Source organism: Camelus ferus, chromosome X (genome assembly GCF_009834535.1).
Source record: "Camelus ferus isolate YT-003-E chromosome X, BCGSAC_Cfer_1.0, whole genome shotgun sequence".
Taxonomy (NCBI): Eukaryota; Metazoa; Chordata; class Mammalia; order Artiodactyla; family Camelidae; genus Camelus; species Camelus ferus.
Genome location: NC_045732.1, coordinates 42,565,032 through 42,575,988, shown reverse-complemented (window position 1 = coordinate 42,575,988; position 10,957 = coordinate 42,565,032).

Below are 10,957 nucleotides of genomic sequence, written 5' to 3'. Positions count from 1 at the left end.
CTGCATGGTCTCCGCTGACACCATGCAGGGGACGGCTTATTACTGCCCACTGAGGACGAACTTCCTGGCTCCATCATTTTTTCTGACATCACTTCAGCAGGGGTTTGGCGTGACTTTTACAGTCTGTTGAGGGTGAAAATATAAACTCAGTTGGCGTTTGTTGACATGGGTGGGACTGGGGTCACATTTTTTTCTATACTGTTTGAATGCAGTAAAGCAACTATTTTCTGGAAGTTTACCGCATTGTTAGGCTGCCCGTTTCCTGGTTCTTTTACTAGCAAAAATAGGCTTTTGTGGGGTCTTTTTTCTTGTTCCCAAGCCCACTGGCATTTCTAGGGTGCCAGGTTCTCCAGCAGAGTCTCAGATGTATGAGGCAAAAAGAAAACCCATGGAACCAATGTGCTCTTTTCTCTTGGGTCCTGAGGTCCCTATCCAGTCTGCCTTCTTCACTCTACCTTCCAAAGTCATCTTATGTTTGTTTTATAAATATCATTTCCAGAGTTTTTCATTGTACTTAGCAGGAGGAATAGGGAAAAGTACCTGCTCCATTTTTCCAGAAGTGGAAGTCTTATAACCGGGTCTTTTAAAACATTTCCCATGTCTCTACTCACTGTCTGAGCACGTGGAATACATTTACAACAACTTTTAAAATGTCCTTGTCTGCTAATACTAACCTCTGTGTCAGTTCTGGGTAGGTTGATTGTTTGATTATTCTCATTATGTTTCCTGTTTTCCTAACTCTTTTCATGCCTGGTAATATTTGATTGAATGCCAGACATTGTGAATTTTACTTTGCTGGATACTGGATCTCTATGCATTTCTATAAATCATGTAGAGTTTTGTTCTGGGACACAGCTAAGTTACTTGGAAACAGTTTGATCCTTGGAGAGTTTGCGAATGTAATTTTTAGGTGTATCTGGAGCAGAGCTCAGCCTGGGGCTAATTATTCCCCTCTATTGAGGCAATAGCTTCCTGAATTCTCTGCCTAATGCCCTATTTTTCCAGTCTGGCTGTTGAGAACAGGCACTATTCACAGCCCTGTGTGAGCATCAGACCACCGTTTCCTCTTATCTTATCAGATGGTTCTCTCCCTAGCCTCAGTTTCCTCACACACGTGTGATGGGTGGTACTCTATTGAATACCCAAGGAGGACCCTAGGCAGATCACCCGGGGCTTCACTCTGTGCAGTCTTCTCCACTCTAGTGGTGCGTATACAAATTCTAGCTGCCTTGCTCTCCCTAGACTCCCAGTTCCTTCTCAACTTAGGGAATTCACCAGTCTCTTCCTCAGTTTCCCCTTTCTGTGTAGTGCCCTAGAAACCCTCTCAAGAAAGTATGTTTTTTTTTCCCTCAATGTATTTTGTCCATTTTTGTGCTGTTTATTCATTCCAGGCATGAGGGTAAATCCAGTCCCTAGGACTCCATCTTGGCTGGAAGAAGTCACAGGTGGGTATTTATAAATGGAGATTTGTCAACAGAAGTCATCAATAAGAGATATGTTTGGGTTGGTGCCATTTTTATGAATGAGGAATAGTGTAGTCTGAGTCTGAGACAAGCATGCCAATGAACCTGTATCGATAAATGGGGAACTTGTATCTATTAAGTGCTCATCAGTGTGGGATATATTGAGAAGAATTTAAGACAGGGGAGATATGTCAATGGAGGCTGTCAATGAGAGAGAATTCTCCAGTAGGTGAAAACCGATGTTCAACTGGGATTTTCAATGTAAAAAAAATTCCAGTGGGCAGGTATTTGCAAATGAGGAGATTTGTCACCAGTGATCATCAGTGGAGGAATACCTGGTTAGGCGGGGAGAGGTACTTATAAATATAGATACTGGTAAATGTGGTGCTATCAATCGAGGATACATTGATGAGTGTATATAAATGAGGAGATATACAATAGGTATTGTCAGTGGGGTGTATATCAACAGGGGTATTTACAATGGGTATATTTGGAAAGTGAGCTGGACAATACGACATATGCCAATAGGCAAGTGTTTAGAAAGCAAGGCAATTTGTCATCAAAGGTCATGGATAGGTCATACCATCAGGTGGATGTTTAACAATATAGAGATTTTTCAATAGGCAAACAACAATGGAATATGCATTAGGGAGGTTATTTATAAAAAGATTTTTCAACAGGGATTAAAAATAAGAAAGATTTCAATGGCTGTTTATGCATAAGATTTTTCAGTGGCAGACAGGTATTCGTGACATGTCAATTGTTTTTATTTCTCAGTGAGATTTGCCAAGAGGGGTAATAAATGGAGATCTTTTAATGGTTGTTTTTAAATCGGGTGATTTTTTTCCCAACAGGCTAATGACTGAAAGATTTTCTGAGAAGATATTTATGAAAGGGGAAATTTGCCAATGGGGATCATCAATGGAGATATGCCAGTGGAATATTTGTGAATAGAAAGATAGGGCAAAAGTGGTTGCAGTAGGCAGAATTCTAAGAATGACCTCCAATGTCCATCTCAGCCTTGTATAAACTCCTCCCCTTGACTGTGGGTGGAACTTGTGAATGTGATGTAATTCCATGATTATATTACATTACATAGCAAAAGGGATCTTACCAATGTAATTAAGGTTACTTATCAGTTTATCTCAAAATAGGGAGATTATCCAGGTGAGCCTAATCTAATTAAGGACATTAGCCCTTTAGAAATGTTGCATTTTCTCCTGCTGGTGGCAGAAAAGGGTGCCAGAGAAATTGGAAGCATGAGAAGCATTTGGCATGCCCTCATTGACTCTGAAGACATAAAGGCCCACGTGGCGAGGCAGGCAGCTGGCCTCTAGAAGCAGAGAGCAACCACCACTGGCTGACAGCCAGCAAAGAAACGGAAACCTCAGTGCTACAACTGCAAGGAACTGAATTGTGCCAATCACATGAATAAGGTTGAAATGGATTCTTCCTAAGTGCCTCCAGAGAAGAGTCCAGTGTGGCCAACACTTTGACTTTGGTTTTGTGAGACCATTAAGCAGAGAACCCAGCCAAGCTCACTTGGATTTCTGACCTAAAGAACTGTGAGTTACTAAATGGGTGTTGTTTTAGGTTGCTAAGTTTGTGGTAATTTGTTACACAGCGATAGAGAACTAATACAGTATTTTTCCTATTTGGTATTTGTGAAAGAGGGGACATGCCACACGGAAGAGAAGGTACTTTTCAAGGGAATTATTTACAGAAGGCTTGGCAATTTGTCATCTGTTCTTGGCAATAGCAGAGATTTATAAACACGGGGATTTGTCCACAGTGAGGACTACATAATGGGGAACTGTGATGGATTGAACTGTGTCCTTCAAAAAGATACCTAACCCCCAGCACCTCAGAATGTAACCTTACTTGGTAATAGGAGCAGGAATATTATCACCTGGGGAGTGGCTGTCTTCAGAAGTCTTTGAAAATGTTGGTATTTGTCAGTGGGGGGATTTGTACGCTAGAAATTAGTGTATGAGCCTCATCATAAGAAGAACATTACAAATGAGCGTTTTAAATATTTGTAATGTCTTTGGGAGAGAGTGTCAAAATTATGAGTTGAATTAAAGGTGCCAGGGGGCATGAAATTATCACTACTAATATTATACATTGTTTCCAATATTGTAAATTATAATTCCTAATAAAACATTATTGACAATAAAGGAGTATTACTAAGATTTATCACTACTGTTATAAGTTAAATTATATTTACCATTACTATTACTAGTAATTATTAGTACTAATTAGTTATTAGTAATAGTAATAACTAATACAGAGAGCTGACTCTGTGCCTAGCACTGTTTTTAGCACTTTACGTATATGATGTTATTTAATATTCACACTGTCCCTATGAATTAGGTATTATTTTTATTCCCACTTTACAGATATAGAAACTGAGGCAAAGAGAGGTAATATGATTTCCCCAAGGATATGCAGCTAGGATGAGGAAAAGGCAGGGGTTTTTTTCTCAAAATTGTAAGCAGGAAATAATATTTTTCTGTAAAAATATTACAAGGAATCAAATTTTAAAATACTGATCTAGTTAATATCTTTTTATTTTTATAATATTTTTTAAACTTTATTGTGATGCATTTCACATACAATACATTTTACCAATTTAATATGACAAATTAATTTTAGTATATTCACAGAGTTGTGCAACCATCACAATAGAATGTTAGAATATTTTCGTCATCCCCAAAAGAAACCCATTAGCAATCACTCTCCATTTCTCCCACCTCCCCCCACCATGGCCCTAGACAACCACTAATCTACTTTCTGTCTTCCATAGTTTTAACCTATTTTGGACATTTCATATAAATGGAATCATATAATATGTGGTCTTTTGTGACTGGCTTCTTTCAAGTAACATATTTTCCAAGTTCATCCATTTGGTAGCATGTATCAGTACATCATTCCTTTTTATTACCGAATAATACTCCATTGTATGGATATACCGCATTTTGATCATCCATTCATTAGCTAGTGGATATTTGGGTTGTTTATACCTTTTGGCTACTATGAATAATACTGCTGTGAACATTTGTGTATAAGTTTTTGTATGGACATATCTTTTAGTTTCTCTTGGTTGGACACCCAGGAATGGAATTCCTAGATCATCTTATTGGTAACTCTATGTTTAACATCTTAAGAAACATCCAAACTTTCTTCCAAAACAGCTGCACCACTTTACATCCATCCCATCAGCAATGTGCAACAAGTCCAATTTTTCTACATTCTCTTCAACACTTGCTATTATCTATCTTTTTTTATTCTAGCCATACTAGTTGTTGTGAAGTGTTATCTCATTGTGGTTTTGACTTCCATTTCCCTAATACCTAATGATGTTGTGCAGCTTTGCATGTGCTTAGACCATTTGTATATCTCATTTGGAGAGATGGCTATTCAGATCCTTTGCCCATTTTTAAGTTGGGTTATTTCTATATGTTTTTACTATTGAGTTATGAGTCCTTCATATAGTCTAGCTACAAATTCCTTATCAGCTATATGATTTGCAAATATTTTTTCCCATTCTGTGGGTTGACTTTTTACTTTCTTGACTATTGTTTGCAACACAAGTTTTTAATTTTGATGAAGTCCAATTTATTTCCGTCTTGTTTTATAGTGTGTGCTTTTGGTGTCATATCTAAGAAGCCATTAAGGGGCAGGATTTGAATACAGATTCAGCTCCAGTGTTCATGCTCATCATCACACTACATTGCTTTTCTAGCAATTAAATCACTGTTAGTAATACTACATGAAATTATTATCATAAGAGTTTTGTGTTTTGACCTGAAAAAAAATCCAAGGGGTGAATACCTCCATGAACCATCCTCTAAGCCTAGCACAGATCTCAAAAGGATTCTGGGTAGGGACTGTGAGACCCGTTTTTTAGGGAGAAGTACTGAGGCTTGGGTGAGGGAAGGGCCAGTTCATTGAGCTGGACCCCACACTGCACATCACGCAGGGCCACCACCCCCACATGCTTCCTCTTGGCCATCAGAGAGTCTTCCAAGCAGAGAGTCACATACAGGCACACGGAATGCTGGGGGGTGGGTAACTCATTTTACTCACCTTAATGGATCTTCTAGAAGGGTAATGGGAGGACACACAGTGACTCCAGGACTACAGATATCCTGCCAGGAGTCACGTCAGGACTCTGAATTAAACAGCCTCTCTGTAGGGTCTGCTTCTCCACAGCAGCCACCGCTAAAGGGATCTACCTTAAAGGAAGGTACTCCCTCTGGGGCCTGCGACTCCCACTTGCTCCCAGCCACATCCAGTGTGTACAACAGCCCTTGGTGTTGAGAAACAGTTGGCAAAACCAGAAGAAAAAAAAAAAACGTAATAGAAAGTGTGAACACACCCAGAATTGAGGTAACAACGGAGAGGGTAAAGTAACCTATTTCAGATATTGGGGAACTGCCAGAAGAAACAGGAACAGTCTGTGGTTCCAGACAATAGGTCAGGGCTGAGGAAGCATCCCAGGATACTAGGAAATTGCCCCAGGGGCCAGGGAAAAGTCACGGCAGTGATGTGAACAGTCAGAGAAACTATCAAACAGCCAGAAGACCAGAAAACAGTCCTTGTAGTTAGAGGACAGCCAGAGAGACTCTAGAACAGCCAAATGGAAGAAGAAAACATCCTTAAATGTCACGTAACAGCTAGAAATAGCTGGGAGACAGCCAGGGAGATAAGGGAACACTCTCGAGCTGCGGGAACAGCCAGAAAAACAAGGAAACAGCTGGAAGGACAAGAGGATAGTGTCTGGACCTGAGAAACAGAGGGATCATCAAACATCTGGCGAGACCACAAAACAGGCCTTGTATTTGAAAGACAGAGGGGCTACAAAAGAGCCAGAGCAACAGGGAATAGACCCTGAGGATCAGGTGAAAAACACCAAGGAAGAGAGTGCAGGGAACAAAAAAGTAAGAAAGCAGTCTGAAGGACTGGGGAGCCACCAGAGTCTAAGGAACAATTATAGTAATTGAAACAGCCAATAAACCGATGTACAGAAATCGGTGAACAATGACTGATCCCAATATAGGGTCATCAGAAACCGTGGGGAGTAATCACAGCTCAAATATTCCATATTGACGAGCAGGAATTCAGCAGACACAGTCATAGGAGCTAATATAGCGCCAGCAGATATGGTTATGGGGACTCACGTGGGTCAGAGACACTACTGGTGGCTAATACAAGATCATCAGAAACCATGAAGGCTCTAATGTAGGGTAGGCTCTCATGAGTCCCAGATATTATGCTGGGGCTCATGAGGTCAATACATCGTATTAGGGGCTGAGGGACTGGCATCCACAGGGATGGGGGTGGCGAATGGGCTGATGCTGGGATAGAGATAAAATCACTTTAATGGTGGCTAATGGTTCATCAGCAGAGTGATAAAGTACTAATGTGGGGTCAGCAGACACTAGTTGGATTTTTTATGAAGATCCAAGACACTCTCCTTGTGACCAAGATTAGCAGACACTAATTGATATAGGATCAGCAATAGATACTGTGATTGAGAAACAGGAGGCAAAGACTCTGAACTAGTGGCTGGTAGTCAGTAGTCACAGTGTTGAGGCTAGTATAGAGTTAGCAAACACAGTGATGGGCTCCAGTGTATGGTCAGCATGCACCGTACTGGGGCATCACTGCATTCAGACACTGTATTAGTGGGTAATGGGGGACCAACAGGCACAGTGATTGATGATGTTGAATGCAAGGTCAGCAACATTGTGACTGGGACTTATGAAGGTCAAAGACATTGTACACATTGCTAATGCGCAGTCAGCAAGGTGAGACCAGTGTGGATTCAGCAGATACTGTGATGGAAGCTCATGGAGGTTAGTCTCCGATCTTGTGGCTAATTGGGGAATAGCAGAGAGTGATGGTAGCTAAGGTCGGATCAGCAAATACACTGCTGGGACCTCATGCATATTGAAGAAACTGTACTGCTGCCTAATGGAGGATCAACAGACACTGTGCTGGGAGCTAATTTAAGGTCAGCAGACTCTACTCAGGCCTCAACAGGTCAAAGGCACAAGACTCGTGGTTAAAGATGGGGGAGGGGGATTTAGCAGCAAACACAGGGATTCGGCTGCTGTTAAGGACAAAAAACATGGTGCTGGGTCCTCAAGGAGGTCATACTCTGTGCAGGTGTCTAACAAATCAGACGACATTAATGTATGGTCAGCAGATACACTGATAGGCTATAACGTAAGGTCAGAAGACACAGAGACATGGGCTATTTAAAGGAAAGCAGACACTGCTGGCTCCTCAGGTTAAAAACTTGGAACTTGGTAAATGGTGGATCAGAAGATAGAGTGACAAATTCATGTGAGTTCTGCAGACACTTCGCTGGGGTTCAAGAGGATCTGTCACCATATTGGTGGCTAATTGGGGAACAGCTGATAAATATTGGTACAACTTTGCTGTGTTGTGGGTTCATGGTCATCAAAGACATTATTGGTGGCTAATAAAAAATCAGCAGACACAGGGATGGGATCTAATGTACAATAAGCAGACACTGTGATTAGAACTCATTGGGTTAAATATACTATACGGTGGCCAACGGGGAATGAACAGAAAATGGTGAGAGGCAACATGAGGTCAATAGCCACTGCATTAGGTCTAAAGAAAGGTGATAAGACACATCACTGGGAACTAACAAGAGGTCAGTAGTCACTAGGCTAAGTCTACAGGAGGGCAAAAAGACATAATACTGAATTAATAGAAGATCATCAGTCACTAAGCTGGAGGCTAAAGGAGTGAAAAGACACTATGCTGTGAGCAAATGAGTGTCAGCAAAAATTGTAATGGCAACTAAAAGGGGTGGTGAGACACGATGCTATGGGCTAATGGGGGTCAGCAGACTGTTGCAGCAAAGAGTTGTGATAAGACAAGATGCGGTGAGCTAATGGTAGGTCAGCAGACATTGTGCTCTTGACTAAAGGCAGTGATAAGAACTGCTATAAGCTAACGAGGTGTTAGTAGACATGGTGCTGACATGTCGTGGGGGTAAAAACTGCATCATGGTTAGCAAATGGAGGATCAGGAGAGACTGCACTTAGGCTATTGGAAGCCAAACACACTCAGTAGTGTTGGCCAGTAGGGATCACCACATAAGTGATGGTAGGATGGTAGCTAATGGAGGGCCAGCACAACCCATCATGAGACCTTAGTGAAGGTCATGTTCATGGAGCAAAACCATTTCTAAAGCCTTGGGAGGATCAAGTCTCCCATTGCCAGTGTCTTTCATCTGATCTAGTGGTCGAGATTCTTGGTTTTCTCCCAGGCAGCCCGCATCTGACTCCTGGTATGGGAATGGGGAATTTTTTATTATTGTTTTTTAATTGAGACTTAATTTACACACAATAAACTGCACAAATTTTAGGTTTACTCATTTGATAACTATTGTGTACCCCCATCCATACACACTCCAGTCAAGATACAGAATATTTCCATCACCTGGGAAGTTCCCTCTTACCTCTTAGGAGTTAATTCCTACCCCAGAGACAATCACTGATCTGCTTTCTGTCACAGTAGATTACTTTTATTTATGTTTGATATTTTCCATAATAAGAAGAATTTTAAAATATCAAATTTATTTTTCTTAATGGATGAACTGCAGATTGGAAGAACTAATGGGATGGCATCTTGATAAATTTAACTAACACTTAGTAAATGAGGGTGAGGGCATGCTATATACAAAGTGCAGAAGGTGTAATATACATATATTCAAGTGTATGCCTTATTGGGGGGCATCTGGTGATTAATTGAAATACCCTGGGTTGTCATAATCGTTATGGAATGCTCAGGGGAAAAAAGCAAAACAAGTACTTAATTTAACATCAGTTTACCATGGCATAGTGCTACCAAGTACTAAAGGTGAAGAATTCACTTTTGCTTATCAAGAAAAGTACAAGAGCAAACATTCACAAGGCTGAGAGGTTTGTCACTATATAGACCTCCACTAAAGGAAACTCTGGAGGGTATTTTTCAGGCAAGGAAGAAAAGGATCCTGGAAGAAATGCAGAAAGGAATGAAGACTAGCCAAAGTGGTGAATAGATGGATAAAATGAAATAAACATATAAAACAAAAGTGTTTTCTGCGGAGGTGCGCACACACACACACACAGATACATACATATAGATACACACATGTATATTACATATAAATATATATACCGCATAATATATCATTATATTTTTAATATAAGTATATACATGTATATGAGCAAATTTTCTATTAAAAGATTAACTTTCAATTTCTTGGAAAAAACCATAAAATACTATTTAAAATTAAAAAGATGAGTTAAAAAAATAAAAAGACACACCACATTCATGGATGGAAGGGCCTAAAGCCACTTTACAACTTAAAAAAAAACAGAGAATAAGTCCTGGTGAATATGCGTGAAAATGTAAACTTTTCCCCAAACTGCTTGTGACAGGGTAAACTAGTACAATTTTTTTAAAACTTCAATATTTAGTCAAGTTGAAAAACTTCTGTATCAATCAGAACCCAGCTAGGAGACAGAAACCATACCAGTTATTTTAACAGAGAAAACTTATTATAATGAATTTTTAACTAGTTATGAAGTTATTAATCATATAACTTAAGAGACAAAAAGAGAACACTAAAATTATTATGGAGATAGCAACTGCAGAAAGCAGCTGGGCTAGGGTAACAAGGGAAGAAACTGGAATTTAAACATAGAAGGTTGGAAGCAGAGTCTCATGTGACTGGGATTCGTACCTCTAAGGAGGTGGCACCAGCCAGCTGCCGCTAGTGTCTCTGAGGGGGTGGGGTACCATAAAGCTGTTAGTGCTGGAAAACTGAAAACTGGATTAAATTGCTGCTAACATGAGGAACTGCTGCTACCCAAGTGAAGAAGGAATGCTGGGCTGACAATCAGATGAACAGGGAGCCAACAGGAAGGAGGAAAAAGGATCATGTCCCTTTTTCCTTCCCCAGGCTCAACATTCATATTGAGTATCTCTTATGGGCAAGGTCCAACAGGGAGCAGCAGCTGACAAGACAGAACTGTGTTTTGTAGAGTCACGGCCACAGCATCACAAACCACAGTATAGAAGGGGGGGGGGGGGGGTTGGAGCTGGGGCACAATAGCTAATAACTGGTATACTGCCTACTCCCTATGACCCATCATTGCCACTTCTAGATTTAAACACTAAGCACAGAAACAATACAAACATCTTTCACTAGGGGAATGGAGAGAGAAATAAATAAACCAGACCTATATTTATCAACATGGATACATCTTGGAAAGGTAACACTCTATGAAAAAAAGCAAGCCTCATGACTTTAAAAACAATATGATGTAAAGGATTTAAAGGAAATACAGCATTATATATTGCAGACTTCACATTATACAGAAAAAACTTAGGGTGGATTAAAATCGTAAATGTTGACAGTTAGGAGCCGGAAGTGAGTCTGCACTTCCGGTGTCTGGAGCAGG